This window comes from Triturus cristatus, chromosome 1_1 (assembly GCF_964204655.1).
Source record: "Triturus cristatus chromosome 1_1, aTriCri1.1, whole genome shotgun sequence".
Classification (NCBI taxonomy): domain Eukaryota; kingdom Metazoa; phylum Chordata; class Amphibia; order Caudata; family Salamandridae; genus Triturus; species Triturus cristatus.
Window position 1 is genome coordinate 110,117,068 of NC_140579.1, and position 17,833 is coordinate 110,134,900.

The 17,833-nt window shown below is 48.5% G+C and overlaps 1 long non-coding RNA gene across 2 annotated transcripts in view; it reads left to right on the top strand.

Annotated features, from left to right (window-relative positions):
* Positions 1 to 12,712: 12,712 nt before the first annotated feature.
* LOC146869682 (uncharacterized) overlaps positions 12,713 to 17,833 on the top strand; it is a 64,986-nt gene continuing 59,865 nt past the window's right edge. The window contains exons 1-2 of one of the 2 annotated variants that reach the window (XR_014962945.1): positions 12,713 to 12,855; positions 12,967 to 13,029. This is a non-coding gene — a long non-coding RNA (uncharacterized LOC146869682). The remainder of the gene's footprint in view (positions 12,856 to 12,966; positions 13,030 to 17,833) is intronic. The other variant, XR_014962942.1, reaches the window with a different exon arrangement.

Consider the following 17,833-nt stretch of genomic DNA (forward strand, 5'->3'; position numbering starts at 1 on the left):
GGTCGGGGGAGAGGCGGAGCCCTGCAGCAATTAGGAAGGGATAACGAAGAGTGAGTACAGTACAACAACACTGTCAATGTGCTGAGCACATGTTGAACAACCAATACACATATGCTACATGCAGAGTCAGGTCTGTGCAATATACCCTGGACACGTATGCCAGGCAGGTGACACTCCTACCAAGAGCCATCTACAAACGTGGATTCACAAGCTCAACATGACATGGCATGAGACTGGCTGTGGGCCAGTGTAAGTGAACAGGCAGACGCATTACAGGAGTGAAAGACATCCACATGTGTACAGAAGAAGGATGTTTATCATACAGACAGGTTGCGGAACACTAGAGGCACAGGTCACATGTCCCTGAAATAAGGACAGACCACACACCTTGCCATGAAGGGGTACATGTCAAAACTGATCACACATACATTGATACTACGCAGATATGTCCTTGTCTTGCAAGTCCATGTTCGATGCATACATACACACGTTACGTCTGATTCCACATGTGTCCTGGTGTGCATAATAGTGTGCCATGCCCATCCACACACATGCACATGTTGGATGCAGCAACTGCAGATGCATTTGACGGAACACCAACAGCAAGCTTCTGGGAACACATGACACACACATGACATACTCACATTGTGCAAAGCCGGTAGTCACATGTCAGGTGTCATTATCCGTGTACCTGGCATCAGGGGACAGTTGCGGGTGTTGGCGACTGTGCCATGCCAGTGACGCAGTGCTCAACAAGTCTGTACTACATGCACACATGTCAAAGGTGTGAAGGGGATGTGTGGCACATAGTGCAGCTTGACACATGACATGTGTACACAGCTCATCGCACATCTACTGGGTTCTAACATGAGGAGATTTGTGCCACATCACAGCCTGACACACCTAGGCCTGAGACATGTAGGACTGCACTGACAATGACTTGATGTCCAGCCTCGGCCAAGTATGACAGCTCAATTCCTTTTCTGTGTGCCGCCTGTCACCAGTGTAAGGTGTGAAACGCACCGTACACGCTCTGAGAGCATGTGTAGGGTCCGTACCACCATGGTTGTGCAGCCCTAGGCGTATGCCATGGTGATACGGTCCGTACACGTGTGTGTAGGGTCCGTACCACCATGGTTGTGCAGCCCTAGGCGTACGCCATGGTGATACGGTCCGTACACGCGTGTGTAGGGTCCGTACCACCATGGTTGTGCAGCCCTAGGCGTACGCCATGGTGATACGGTCCGTACCCGCGTGTGTAGGGTCCGTACCACCATGGTTGTGCAGCCCTAGGCGTACGCCATGGTGATACGGTCCGTACCCGCATGTGTAGGGTCCGTACCACCATGGTTGTGCAGCCCTAGGCGTACGCCATGGTGATACGGTACGTACACGCGTGTTTACGGTCCGTAGCACCATGGTTGTGCAGCCCTAGGCGTACGCCATGGTGATACGGGCCATACCCGCGTGTGTAGGGTCCGTAGCACCATGGTTGTGCAGCCCTAGGCGTACGCCATGGTGATACGGTCCGTACACGCGTGTGTAGGGTCCGTACCACCATGGTTGTGCAGCCCTAGGCGTACGCCATGGTGATACGGTCCGTACACGCGTGTGTAGGGTCCGTACCACCATGGCTGTGCAGCCCTAGGCGTACGCCATGGTGATATGGTCCGTACACGCGTGTGTAGGGTCCGTACCACTATGGCGTACGCATACGCGAGCACTCCCATAGTGATAGGGACCGTACACACGCGTGTAGGTCCGTATTACTATGGCGTACGCATACGCCATCACTCCCATAGTGATAGGGACCCTACACACGCGTGTACGGTCCATATTACTATGGCGTACGCATACGCGAGCGCTCCCATAGTGATAGAGACCGTACACACGCCTGTACGGTCTGTTTCACTGCATTTGGGGTGCCCTAGGGCAGTGGAACGCACCGTACCTGTGTGTAAATATTGAAATAACATAGGGGACACATGAGGGATAAGTATAAGGGCCTAAATGCATGCTGGTTGTCATGGAGACCGAGTTTAAAGTTTGAATTTTTCCATCAGGTGGCCAGCAGAAGTCTGTTGGAAACAATATACTTTGTTGCAAAGTGGTTGTTGACTTGACATCATGCTCAATTTTTAAACCATGCAAAGCCACTCACTGGGGTAGGTTTAAAGGGATTGGAGGAAACGTAGGATGCTAATGTGACTGACCAATCACTCTGTACTCCTGTAAATGAAACAGGCCAGCAAGGCAGATATAAGGCAGTCAGGTCCCATGAGAGAGCATTTGCCTGCACATCCTTTCATTCCACAACACTGCTGCTCTCGTGATTCCTCTGGCACCATGTCCAGGTCTGTGGAGAGGGCCCAGCCATTCACCATGGAGGAGAATATGGCGTTGGTGGATGTGATCCTCCCACAGTACACCATGCTGTATGATCGACCAGGGGAGCAGGTGAGTGCAGACTCCACTAGCTTAGACTGTGCCCCTTTTTGTGACTGTGACTTCTGGCATTGTGTCCATGTGTGACAGACATGCAATGTTGTTTAGAGTGGGTCCCAGGGTGGGGAAGGCCTCATGTCTCCCATGCAGAGCATGCTGTAGTTCCTGTGTGCACTCCTCACTTGCATAGTGCTTACTGTGACAATCAATGCATGGTGCATGCCACATTCTGCCTGGCTACTCCTCCTGGGAATGTTGTTTCTACAGTCCTGATGTGATTCTGTGGTCCCCCCAGTGTGACAGGTGAGAGTACCCATAGATGTGTGTTTGTTTAGTGTACCTGTGCTGTGAGTGTCCAAATGATGTGTTCGTCCCCTGGACATTGGTGTGTGTGTGTAAGTCCCCTGTCATGTGGGTGAGTGCATATGGGGAGTGTTGCACACCAGCTGCATGAGGGATGGATATACCCTGGCCATCTGATGTGAGCAGGGAGCAGTGCTGTGTGACTGCCGTGATGAGCCAGCCCCACACCTGTGACACCCCCCAGTCTAGTGGCACATGGGCAGAGTGAGGTTTGTACCCGCAGATGGCTATGGCAGGTGATTGTCCTGTGCCTGTGTGTGTCTGTGTACTCTGCTGAGGTTGCGTCAGTGGGCTGGGGCATGTGACTGCTTTGAGGTGCTGTACATAATCCTGGTGTAGCTTGTGATGCACAGTGTGATCCAGGATCATTGATTGTGTGGCACCCCTCATGCCACCTGTGTACTTTCAATGCCACGTAGTGCATTTGGCCTTGCTCAGAGGATAATGTCCCTATGACAAAGGTGCAATGAGTTGCCTGCATACCATGGCCTTTTCAAACAAGACAAATTATTAATATGTGTGTCTCTGTGTCATTGCTCAGGTGTATTAAAGTATTCTCACTTTTGCATCCTCACAGGTAGGCGTCCATGCCAAGGGGGAGATATGGAAACAAGCCGTCAGTGCCGTGAGGAAGACGGAGGGTCGGAAGCGGCGCATAGCCCAGGTGAGGAAACGCTGGCAGGATATCCGGTGCTGGACGAGGAGGATCGCACGGGTCCTGCTGGGGGATTCACCTGAGAGCCACAAGAACCGTGGGCGCCGGCGTCTGACCCACATCCATAAGCGTGTGCTGGCGGTGGTCTTCCCCGACTTGGATAGGCGCTTACGGGAGAAGCAGCAGCAGGAAGGGGGTAGGTACATGTGTGTTTGTTGTGTGTCACCAGCTTTTGGAAGTGCGCAGTTGCATGGATAAACTGCCAGGGTTTAAATGTGCAGTGCATGACCTGTTCCCCAAAGTAAACCGGTGCTGTTCTTCCTCCCTTCCCCTCCTTGCCATGTGTTCCCTGGGCTGTGTGTAGTCACTCTTGCACAAGGTTATCTAGGCTGGCAGTTAATCCAAGTGCCCAATGCTTGCAGCATCATGTGTGGGGGTGGTGTGTAACAGGTTTTGGGACCTAGCCTGTGCCCTGGCCAGTTCAGTCATTGTGGGGTCCATGTCAGTTGGCACTGATGGTGAGTCCCGACATAGGAGTGTATCTTAAAAGTGTACTGCCTTACAGCATGCATGTCCAATGTTGTGCCCTCTGACATGATGTGCATGAGTGGGAGTAATGCATAGTGCAGGGACGGTTGCTTCAGTTGCAGTCATATCCATCCAGCACCATGGAGGAGTGTGGCCACTACTTTGCCCTGGGGCACCTTTTCCTAGGTATCATGTGTGTCATCCAACAATGTGGACATTCTCTGTGTCTTCGGCATAGGTTGGGCTCTGTGGCATTGTACCCTGGCCTCATCTGTATTTACGTAAACTGTGCTACATGTGTCCACTGTACAGTGTGACCCAATTTTGCTTGTGCATACTCACAGTGGGCAGTGCCTGTGTGTCTTGGTACGACAATCTGATGATGGTTGATTGTCAATGATATATGTGGACAGGCGCACCAGGGGTAGTTTGTGTACAATCAGGATTTAGTGCAGGCCATGTGTTTTTATCCCAGAGTAAGATGTGTAAGTACTTCCTCTGTCTCAATCACATTGCCTCAGGTAGGGGGTGGTTTGTGCGGGCAAGGCCTACATGTAAAAATCTGAAGTCTCCTTGCTAGGTCTGGCCTGTGTGTGATGTTTGTCTGGACATACACTCAAGGTGCAGTGACCCAGTCATGTTGGGCATGGTTTAATGTATTAGCTTTGCAGCATGTGCAAAAAGTTAATAGACATGGTTCCTGCTCATCCCTTTTTTGGCAACGCTGTGTGGTGCAGATGCTGTGCACGATTGTCCCCAGAGCCAGGCTCCTCTGTCCAATTTGATATCAAGTAATTTGCTGTTGTGTCATGCTCTCCATTGTTTCTCAGTGGCATGGTGGGTCAACCAACTGTGTGTTGCAGGGCCTACATATGTACCTTGTATTGTAGATGTTACTCATGTTGCTTTTCAGGCTATGCACTGTGACCTATGTAGATTTGACTCATGTAAAATGTAAATTGTAAATTGATACTTGTATAGCGCACTACTCACCCGCAAGGGTCTCAAGGCGCTTGTACGAATACCGCTGTGGAACCCATCCTGGCTTTCCCAGTGAGGCGTCCACTCCTGGGCACCCCCAAGGTGGAGGCCAGGCATCCTTAGCGTTGTGGGGGCCGTTGTGGAGATTAAGCAAGCTATTGCCCAGAGTTGCAGAGTGGGACTCCATGATTGGAATGGCACCGAGGCGAGAATTATCAGGTCCGTGGAATTTTTGAGCCCAAGACCCGCCGAGGCAGGGAATTGAACCCTGGTCCCGGGCTAGACCTCTGCATCAGGGTCTGCCACTCTAATCATTGAGCCACACTTCTCCACATGTGACGTATGTATACAGGTGTTTGATTATTTCCTGTCTCTTCACCTTGCCCACAGCATCGTCGGGGGACTCCGAGGGAGACACTGGCACGGACCGTGAGGAGGGATGGAGCACCAGTGCTGTCTTGTCTGGCGCATCGAGTGGCACGGAGGCCGAGGGGAGTGAGGCGGAGGACCTGTCCAGTCCCACCACCGACTGTGACGCTGACGGGTCCGAGGCTGAGCTCCCAGAGGGGGCGGAGGCTGCTCCCACAGCTGAAAGCAGCACTCAATCTCTACCCGCCCCCTCCATTCCCATCACCGGCCTCCCACTTGCTCGGGTCCCTTCCCGCCGTGCTAGGTCACCACGTGTCTCCTTCTTGCCAGGCACCGCTCCCCCTGCCCCTGTCTCCACTGCTGCCGTGAATGCCGAGTCTGTGGACATCCTGCGCCAGTTGCAGGTTGGTCAGACTGCGATGCTTAATGTCCTCCATGGCCACACCCGAGTGCTCACCCAGATGGAGGCATACATGGAGGGCATCTCAGCTGCGCAGTCTGACCAACGCCAGTTGCTGAGGTCCGTAGACTCGACACTGACTGCAGCAGTGGGTCTCCTGCAGCGCTGCGTCCCCCCCCTACCCCTGCACCATCCACACTTCCCACTCCCATGCCTGTCCCAAGCACAACCAGACGTCCCCTTGCACGCACCCCACCAGACACAGGCACCACACCACCAGGGAAGGCCAAGCACACACCTCCTGTCACGCACACACAGGGTGAAGTAGGCACACCCACTGGGTCGTGGGGCAAACGGAAGACACGCAGCCACAGTGGGAGTCCACATTCCTCACAACCCACTCTCTCCAAATCCACTCCCCTCAGCTCTCCTGGCCAAGATTCAAACAAAGATTCTTTCATGGCCGCTCTGTCCCTGAGCCCCAGTGTGTCACCACCCCGCAAGCGGTCAAAGGAGTCCCCGGTCAGGGTAGTTGAGTCCCCCCCCCTGTCCACACCCTCCCCCAGTGGCGCTGCGACCCATCCCTCCGACCCCCCCCCCTCCTTGGGGCCTGTGGTTCCTTCGGGTGCAGGGGAGACGCTGGGGGACCTTGCAACCGTGTGCAGCGCCATTCTCACCACCACCTTTGGCGCTGCCCCACCCCCTGTGGTGGAGTCCTCCGTCCCTGCACCCACAACACCTACCCTTGCCCTTCCTGTCCCTGCGGTGCCTGGTCCTTCCCCCCCCCCCACATGATGCCCCCCCCCTGTGGGAGCAAAGGAGGTATGAACTGTGCAGGCAAGCTAGGGGACACGCGTCCCTATGGGTCCCCCACCAGGAATTGGACTATGGACTGCCCTATGGGCCTTGTACATATTGAACTTTTATTAACCAATTTTTTTTCATGCTGAATAAAGCAATGTTTTTTATTTCCTTTGAACACTACTGCTTTTCTGGTATTGCTGTTGTTGGTGCTGCTCCATGATTTGGAGTGGTGATAATGTGTTAGGTGTCTGGGAAATGTAGTAGTGTGCTGCTCATGGGGTGGACCCTGGTATCTGTGTGCCATCACAAGGTATTTGCGAAATATCTTTGTTCATGTAAGCTCTTACTGCATGGTGACATTGTCCCAAGGTGTGTTCCTTCCTCTGTGGCCCCTGACATCTTCCCTGCAGGGTGTTTCCTAAATGTTGTGCTGAGCTGTGTCTACATTTCCTTGGTGTGTGACGGATCCGTTCAACTTTGCCCATGCATGCTGGGCAATGTCTCCACCTGCATCATTAGTGGCATCCTTGGTGGTCACTGTACTTGTGTATGTAGTATATTGACATGACTTCATGTGGACATGTTCCCTTTTACACACTATGCATGTGTGTACTCCCAGCCTCACACACATGTGTTACGTGTTCTGCAGGGTCTTTGAGCACCTGACTGACAATTGTGGGCATTGTATCTGTGGGTACTGCACCCTTTTCTTTCCATGGGCACTGCTGGGGGGCTCTGCACCCTCCCCTCCTATGTCTGGGCTCTGCTGGGGGGACTCTGCACCCACCCCTCCTATGTCTGGGCACTGCTGGGGGGACTCTGTACCCACCCCTCCTATGTCTGGGCACTGCTGGGGGGACTCTGCACCCACCCCTCCTATGTCTGGGCACTGCTGGGAGTGATAGGCACCCACACCTCCTATGTCTGGGCACTGCTGGGGGGACTCTGCACCCACCCCTCCTATGTCTGGGCACTGCTGGGAGTGATAGGCACCCACCCCTCCTATGTCTGGGCACTGCTGGGGGGACTCTGCACCCACCCCTCCTATGTCTGGGCACTGCTGGGAGTGATAGGCACCCACCTCTCCTATGTCTGGGCACTGCTGGGAGGACTCTGCACCCACCCCTCCTGTGTCCGGGCACTGCTGGGGGGACTCTGCACCCACCCCTCCTATGTATGGGCACTGCTGGGAGTGATAGGCACCCACCCCTCCTATGTCTGGGCACTGCTGGGGGGACTCTGCACCCACCCCTCCTATGTCTGGGCACTGCTGGGAGTGATAGGCACCCACCCCTCCTATGTCTGGGTACTGCTGGGGGGACTCTGCACCCACCCCTCCTATGTCTGGGCACTGCTGGGAGTGATAGGCACCCACCCCTCCTATGTCTGGGCACTGCTGGGAGTGATAGGCACCCACCCCTCCTATGTCTGGGCACTGCTGGGGGGACTCTGCACCCACCCCTCCTCTGTCTGGGCACTGCTGGGAGTGATAGGCACCCACGCCTCCTGTGTCTGGGCGCTGCTGGGAGGACTCTGCACCCACCCCTCCTATGTCTGGGCACTGCTGGGAGTGATAGGCACCCACCCCTCCTATGTCTGGGCACAGCTGGGGGGACTCTGCACCCACCCATCCTATGTCTGGGCACTGCTGGGGGGACTCTGCACCCACCCCTCCTATGTCTGGGCACTGCTGGGGGGGACTCTGCACCCACCCCTCCTATGTCAGGGCACTGCTGGGGGGACTCTGCACCCACCCCTCCTATGTCTGGGCACTGCTGGGAGTGATAGGCACCCACCCCTCCTATGTCTGGGCACTGCTGGGGGGACTCTGCACCCACCCCTCCTATGTCTGGGCACTGCTGGGAGTGATAGGCACCCACCCCTCCTATGTCTGGGCACTGCTGGGAGTGATAGGCACCCACCCCTCCTATGTCTAGGCACTGCTGGGGCTGATGCCCACACACCCCTATGTGTCTGTCCACTGGCGTGGTACGACCCGTACCCACGTCCTACGGCCTGGGTACGGCCCGTACCACCATTGCAGTGGTGATGTAGGGGTACGCGTCGTACGGGCCGTACCCACGCTCTGGGGGCGTGGGTACGGGCCGTACCACCAGTGTTGGGGTGCCGTAGGGGTACGCACCGTACCCATGCCTTTAGGACGTGGGTACGGGTCGTACCACGCCCACCCCTACGTCACCACTGCAATGGTGGTACGGGCCGTACCCATGCCTGTGGGACGTGGGTACGGGCCGTACCACCATTGTGGCGGTGACGTAGGAGTACGCGTGGAACGGGCCGTACCCACGCTCTGGGGGCGTGGGTACGGGCCGTACCACCATTGTAGGGGTGCCGTAGGGGTACGCACCGTACCCATGCCTTTAGGACGTGGGTACGGGTCGTATTGATTTCAAGCATGCTTGTTGGCTGCATTTTTTTGTTTGTCCGACTCATTTAATTTTATTACCTCATATCAGGATGCATTTTAAGCATGCTTGTTGCCTGCATGTTTAGGTCTCACCTAGGCAGTGCTTGCGCTGTCTCTTTGAGACATGCTGTATTGAGGATATGAGAACAAGTTGCATCTCCTGTTTAGGAGATGTCCCCCTGAGCACAACTGTGAAGGGCCAATAGATACAGGTAAATCAAGTTGATCAAATACATTTTTGAAACAATTTCAGTTCTTCCTCTTATTGAGGTAATCCGTCAATTTATTCACATAAGTGTTCAGATATTAATTCATATCCAACATTGATTGACTGAGTTTGACAGAGATCCATAAACAAATGTTTATTCATCCATCCCGATGCATTTCAAGCAGACCATGCTGTTGTGCACAAAAAATTAACAAAAAATAAACGAAGCATGAGATTGCTGAAAAGCCAATGTGAGACCTTATATCCTGAAGGGGTTGAATGTTCAATGGCAGCGGGTAAAACAGTGCGTATGAAGTAGAAAAAAAATGGTTCATCAAGAATAAAACGCCGAAAATGTGTGGCGTATAAGCGTGTGTGTTAAACAATAGCGTGATGGTAAAAGTAAAAAAATATGAAATGAACCCAACTATGGTGGATTGAACACGCATTGCTGAAACTAAACAAAATAATGATCCAAGTGAACCAGATTCAAAAGCGTGTAACGCAAAAGTGAAAGAAACAATAAATAGTGAAACTTTAACAGAAACATGTAAGAGATACGCAGGTTGGAAACACATACTCAATTACAAAAAAAGTGTCAGTTTACTCACAAGGCAGATACATAATCAAGCCTCTGAAATCTAAATGTAACAAAATAGTAATGAGTATATAAAGTTTGTATAAGTGTGGAGAAGTGTGGCTCACTGGTTAGAGAAGGCATACCCTGAAGCAGAGGTCAGACCCGGGACCAGGGTTCAATTCCCGACGCGGCAGGGTCTGAGCCCAAGTGTCCACGGACTCGATAATTCGCACTTCGGTGCCTAATCGAATCATGGGTTCACACTCTGCAACTCTGGGCAATAGCTTGCTTAATCTCCACTACGGGCCCCCCCCGTGGCGGAATGCCTGGCTTTCACCTTGGGGATGCCCAGTACGGGTTATCTCACAGGGAAAAAGCCAGGACGGGTTCCCAATGCAAGCGCCGAGATGCCCAAGGGTAAGTCGAGCGCTATATAAGAACATACATACATACATACATACAATATGTACAAACATAGCAAAAAGCTAGGTCAGCATAATCAATATGCCAAAATACTCACGATTATCGAAACAAATGGGATTCAGTGACTCGAACGCCGTGGTGTCGGGCAAACAAAACCCGGAAGTATAAATACTAAGTGATGTGGAGAGCCTGTAACATTTCCGGTTGAACAAGATTGATCACCATCTTGGAGTGGAGTATGTGACAATAAAACACTGAGAAAAATCTCTACATTGCTGGTGAGTAAAACGGAAAATTAAAACACTCAAACGAATGGGTCAAAAAAGTATGTGAAACCACACATTAAATGGTAAACTGATGACACAATTAAAAAGAATAGGTCAAAGAATTAAAGATATATGCATATATGGAACCACGAAGAAATAAGACGCAGAGGAACAGAGAATGAGAGAACAGAGAATGAGAGAGTGTATATATGTACAGTGAGAAAACAGTGTGAATAAGATAAAAGGACGAAAGGTGAAAAAGGGTGTGTTATACCAGGTGATCAGTAAGATCAATTCTAAAACAGAAGATGAAGTGTGAACACAAAAAGAATGGAAAGGAATGAACGTTCATACACTACGAAAATGTTCAATGAAGTTTGAGGAAACTTTAAGAGGCAACATAGGCATAAATAACAAAGAAATTCCATGTGGTATTTTAGTCCGTGGGGCTTCATGATGTTCAGGAACCTAATCCAGTGGTTCTCTCTTTGAAGTAATCTGTTGTTGCTGTCGATTCCTTCTTTCTTCTAAATAACTTCTAACACTAGAAATTTTAGTTGGCTGATGTTATGTTGCTTCTCCATGAAATGGGCCGCCACAACTGGTTTTAGTTTTTTTTGTACGGATATTACTTTTGTGTTCAAGGATCCGTGTTCTTATTTTCCTTTCTGTCTTGCCTACGTAACATAAGCCACATGGGCTATTTTGGAAAAGATACATTGATGATGCCCTTGCCATCTGGCAAGGACCTAACAATCTCTTAATGGAATTTGTATCTTGGATCAATACCTGTGATAGGAACCTGAGGTTCACCCATGCTAACACCATGGTGTTCTTGGACATCGTGATCACAAAGGAGAATGGTAAATTGGAAACTCGTACTTACCACAAACCCACTGCAAAGAATAACTTGCTCAGATTTGAAAGCTTTCACCCCAGGGCTCTGAGAGAAAACTTACCCTATGGGCAGTATCTGAGATTACGACATAATTTTACCAAACTGCCTGACTATAAAAGTCAGGCTTCTGACCTCTCTAAAAAACTTAGAGAGGGGATGCCCGTAGAGAATTTTGAACAGATGCCAAAAACGTGCACGTAATCAGCATCGTGATGCCCTTTTCAAAGGAAATGAAACAGTTACACAAGACATTCCACTGACATGTATGACGACATACAGTACAGTTTGCAATCAAGTAACACGATGCATAAATAAACACTGGGGTATTCTCCAGACATGTGCACATCATTAGGAGAAACCACTGTTTTCATTTGAAAAGGCGAGGAGTCTCAAAGACATACTGGTGACCACACGTCCCCGTAAAAAGGAACAGCTCAAGACAACCACAGTGCTGAACACTTGGGGACTACCAAACATGGTAGGCCACTACCCCTGCAAAAATTGCAGCGTCTCCTCACTACTTCAACAAAAACATTGAATTTGGAACCTGGGAGTGTGTGGACACTCCGTGCACATACCAACTTCAATAGCACTAACGTTGTGTACTTGATAACGTGCCCTTGTGGACTTTGCTACGTTGGTATGACTGGAAGAAAGATCAAGCAAAGAATCTGTGAACATCGGAGCACAGTCAGGTGCAGGAAAGGAACGAAACTGACTGAACATTTCCTCCATGTCAACCACACTACCAATGATATGAAATGGACAATCATTGAACAAGTTCACCTGAATGAACAGACATCACAACGCCTCTTTGAAAAGGAGCAACGTTGGATATACAGATTGTCCTCTAAAACCAATGGGCTTAGCGATAACATACCTTGGAACTCAGTTAAGTAACGATAACCTTTCTCTCTTCACTCCCAATAGAACATTTGTGAAGCAGCACTGGAAAGTCACACTATCTGGTGTATGGACATTGGGTTCTGAGAAGAAATGGGACCTTAACAGAATGACTCTTAGCTCTGCCTGTCCGCCCCTCTTTTTTCCCCTATAATAAGATAATATAGATAAAATAAGATAATAACCCTTGACTAACTTGGTACCATGACAACATGACTCTTAGTTCGGTATGCTGTTTTCTATTTACTTTTTTTCAGCCACCTTATGAGAAAAAGAATATGTGCAATGACCATCCGCCAATTTATTTAATTTGCACTTTCGCATTTTAACAACGTTTATGTACATTGGGGGAACTGACTACTAGTTGACGAGTCCTATCTACCTACCAGTACGGAGGAGATACGCCTCTGGCTACGCCCACAGATACACCCTCTGTTTTGCTACCACACGTTAGCGCCATCACGTCACACGCCACGTAACAGGAAGCAGACCACATTCTTCTGGGTAACTGGTTAAAAGTTCCAGAGAAGCCCAGCTCAGGATCCTCAGGATTCCGTGAAGGTCGTCACCATAGGCAGGACTACAGGCGGCATGGTTTGATGTAGTAAGTGCAATGTGACTAACACAGGTGGGCTCTGTTTTCATTAATAACCCCCCTTACGGTGGTAAATTACTTGTAATACTCGCTAAACTTTGTGTTTTTAAATGCTTACAGATTGTGACTAGAGCCAGCGACCCGCCCTCGGTTTCCATGAGGCGAGGCAAACACTAGCCCTCAGTAAGCATGAACCTTGATTCTCTCTTTGTGTGTTTACCACCAATTTAATCTGTATTCTGGTTGTATCACTTTTTCACTAATTAGTGCAGAGATGCTTTTGAATAGCTCCGTTGGTAACAAAACACACTCACGATTTTGATGAGCATGAAGACACTCACCTGAAAAATAATTCACTGTGCGTCTGTGTGCACGAACAGGGTTATTTTATTCCTACTGATAAATTTAACATGATCACCCTCATTATGAGGTTTTGTAAGTGCACTAACGGTTTATGGTGCATGGCGTGTGTGCGACTGAACACCTATAGAGTGTAAAAATCCACTAAAACGAGATACTTGAAAGATGTTCGATCATGATACGGTAATGATTTATGTTATGCATCATTGTTCGTTCATCTTTCAGATGATATTCCCTTTCACAGAAGGCTGAGAGGTAACCGTACTGTAAGTACACTGTATGGTCTTTGTATGACCAAGAGTCGAGGTGCACCTTAGTGTGTGCATATCGCTCGGGCCATCACATAGGTCCTGATGAAAACCTAGTATTAACACCTAAAGGTTGAAACATGTAGACCACCACAATCACTTTCTCTAGTAGATACCTCAGGCCAGTTAAGCCTACTAATTTTGTCTTATTGCTCTATATTAAAACATTTTAGGGAGTAAAATAAAGACAATTTGAACTCACTTTTTCACTCACTAGCACCACTGTTGCAAAAAGAACCAGATACACTGTAAATCAGGTGTTGAAACACATCCGGATAACATTCTTTTAGTTGGGTGGGACCCCTATGATGAAGCGTGTCACCAACTAGGTTGGTGAGTGAGGGGTCTTTTAAAAAAGGAAGATTTATTTTCCTTTTTTTCACTCATCGTATCTCGTAGTTTTCACTATTGATTTCTCCAAGGTATACATACTCCTTTTGTTTATATTAACCTCTTCAGTGCCCATGACGAGCTGGACTCGTCATGGGCCGCGGTAGCGCTGTGCCCATGACGAGTCCAGCTCGTCATAGACCCCGCCCGCTAATGCAACGGCCGGCACAGGGCGGGGAAAGGGGCGGGCACTGAAGGGGTTAATATCTGAACACTCATGTGAATAAGTTGACGGATTACCTCAATAAGAGGAAGAACAGAAATTGTTTCAACAATTTATTTGATCAACTTGCTTTACCTGTATCTACGGGCCCTTCACAGTTGTGCTTAGGGGACATCTCCTAAACAGGAGATGCAACTTGTTCTTGTTACTCACTGACACTTTTGGATCAGAAAGTGAAACCCCAGATGCATGCTACAAATGTAACAACATTTTTAATAAACAGGGTTGTGCATGTCTACACATTTGTTGCTGTATTCAGGATATGGGCAGAAAGCTCCACTCACTTTCCACCCATCTTTTTAATTGGCTCCTGTCCTTTGTAAATCGTGGCTTTTCATTGGTCAACTGGCTTAGTAGTCCCTCCTTAGTACCACCTTGTTTCTTCTTGTAAGTAACCTCCCATGAGGACACCCCGTTACATATGTTGTTGCTCCCTAGGTTATTAATTACAGCCTCAAGGCACTATTTTCTTAAGTCTTCAGGCAGGACACACACTTGGTCCTAAGCCAGGCTGGCAGTGGTTACTTTACTCGCTAGCACATCTCACATTTATATGAGAACTGCTATAAATTTCCCTTCATCAGCTCCCCACAGAGTACAACCTAATCCGGAATTAAGATAATAATTATTTTGTCACATTCAAAGCTACTAATTGTATATATGGACATAGCTATTTAAATGTACTCTTGGTACTTGCTTGTAATGAATGCATTATGGGTAGGGTGGATATACCATATCTTCTGCAGGGTGCTGTACCGTATGTGGCCAAAAGAGGTCCCAAGGGACCTCTTTTGGCCACATATGGTACTCCACCCTGCAACATGGCTAGGTAAAAAAACTATTGGCATTTCTAATACCAATAACTCCAACTCCAATAAATGTGAGACCAATTGCATTTCCAATGCAATAGGTTTCGTATTTGTTAAAGTTATAGCTGTTGGCGTTGAAAATGACAATGTTTTTTACTTTTGCTCTTTTGTTTTATACCATTAGCAATAGTGCTATGCAAATATAACTCCACTGCAAATAAAAAAAACAAAAGTAAAAAACATTGTGTTATAATGAAGAATGAGTCACCAGACACGAGGTAAGAAGGACTCAGTTTATTCCAGTCATCCGCTCTCCTGAACATAGAACCTTACGTTATCAACATTCTACTATCACCTCTCTGTACAGCCATACCAACAGAGGCTGGCAGAGAGGGGGTGTGGACCGTACCATTATAACTTATGGATTTGAGATTACAACACATCTCCTTATATAGGGAACAACAAGCCCTCCATTACATTTGAGGAGAATCACAATTCTAAGAACACAGTTCATTAAGGTGGAGATGAGGCCACTACTCTGTCCTTACTCCAAGTCTGACCATTATCTAGGTGAACCACATTCCTTCCATACTTTACCACCCGTTGGTGTGCATGGTACTTGCTTAAACCCGGTTGCACATGTGTGGGCTTCTTAACCACCACTGTGGTACCGACCTTGTATTCCTGTGTTTTGACCCCATGTCTCTGGTCATACCAACCTTTGTATTTCCGTTGATGTTGCGACATCAACTCTCTACTCACCCCTAGATCTTGGACCACTTTATTTCCACCCCTCAACCAGTGTGGGTTCATTTTGGTACATGGTTCCCTTCCTCTTAAGCTAACAAAGGGAGACACTCCTGTGATGAGATTGGGAGTGGTGTGGTATGCCCAGATGCACTCTCTCAACGAATCTTCAACATTGAACCCACTGGAGATGGCCAATTGAATGTGTTCTTTAATTAACCTATTTGTCCTTTCCACCAGCCCATTAGCTCTTGGACAATAGTGCAGTTTTTTCATATTTTATGTTTAAATCTCCCAAAAATGTATTCATGGCCTCATAGGTAAACTGCACCCCATTGTCGGTAACCAATGTTGCCGGAATACCTTTATACACAAAAACATTCTTCAAAAATGAGATTAGGTTGCTCGTGGTTGTTTGAGAAGTAAGCTTAAAATTTACCCAATGGGAAGTGTAATCTACTAGAACAAACATAAACCTCTTCTGGGTACCTAGGACATCCATGGGACCAATGATGTCAACTGCTAATTTGGTCCATGGAACCTCCGGAACCTCTACAGGGGATAAGGGAGTTTTCCGTGTAACTTTACTTTTGTCGCTATTAGCACAGCTATTGCATTCCTTGACTTTGAGTTCAATCATGGAGTCCATCCTTGGGAACCAGAAATAGTTCCTGACCTTGTTTTTCGCGAGGCTCCTACCCAAGTGTCCCTCATGGGCCAGGTCAATTATCTTGTCCCTCAAATTACTGGGGGGAACTGCTCTGTCCCCTCGATGTATCATATCTGACATTAATGACAGTTCGTACCTCACCTCCCAAAAGTCTTTTACCACTTCCGGAACTTGTGATTGGTTCTCAGGCCAGCCATTGAGGATGAACTGTTTGAGGATGCCCATTTCCTTGTCTTCCTTCACACCCGCGTCCCATTCTTCCTTCGTCAATGAAGGGAGATGCAAGGATAAAATGGGAGCATCTAAATGCTCCTCTCTCGAATACTCTAAGAGTGGTGACCTGGACAGATAATCAGCGATTACATTCTCTGGACCTGGCAGGTACTCCACTTTGAAACAGTAGTTTTGTAGGCCCAGAACCCATTTCGAAATACGTGGAGAATTATTATGTACACTTTTTGGCGAGAACATAAAAGTCAAAGGCTTGTGGTCGGTGTGTATGACAAATTGTATCCCCCACAAGAAAAACTTAAAATGGTTCACAGCCCAGAAGCACGCCAACGCCTCCCTCTCAATGACCGAATAGTTATTTTCCGCCGAGTTGAGGGACCGTGACGCAAACGCTATAATTGTATCTTGACCCTGGTCTTTTTGGGAAAGCATCGCACCCAAACCTTTGTTGGATGCATCCGTGGTCAGGAAGGTTTTTTTGCGTGGGTCGAATGATCATAGCGCAGGTGAATCTAGGATGCGCTCCTTTATTGACTTTATAGCCATGCTGTGTGTCTCCTCCCACACAAATTCTTTGTCTTTTTTTAACAGTTCACGCAACTCATCACACAGGTCTGCAAAATTCTTTACATACTTAGACATGTACTCGACTAGTCCTAGAAATGATTTCAGCTCCTCTTTGTTTGTAGGGTTCTAAGCATCCTTTACGGCTTGAATCAAGCTATATTTTGGTTTGAATCCATCTTTCGATATTGTGTGACCCAAGTAATCAACCGAGGTCACTTTGATTTTGCATTTGTCGAGTTTCACAGTTAATCCTGCCCTGGACAACCTTTGGCACACTGTGTTTAGAATGGCATCATGTTCTTCTTCCGTCACCCCGTACATCAGTATATCGTCCTGAAAACAGAGGGTGTTTTTGATGCCTTCCAACACTTGTTGCATAACTTTTTGGAAAATAGAGGCCGCAGATGCAAGTCCAAACGGCATCCTAACAAACATGTAGTCCCCAAACGGTGAAGAAAACGCCGTAAGTGGTCTCGAATCAGGGTGTAACTCGACCTGGTGGTAGGCCATGGACAAATCAATGACCGAGAAAAAACACCCTTTACCCATAGTGCTCAACATTTCATTTATATTAGGCAGGGGAAACCTCTCCACCCAGATGTTGTTGTTGAGGCTGCACAAGTCCACGCAGACGCGGATACCCTTGCCATTGGCTTTTGAAGCTAGAACAAGGGGGGCCAAC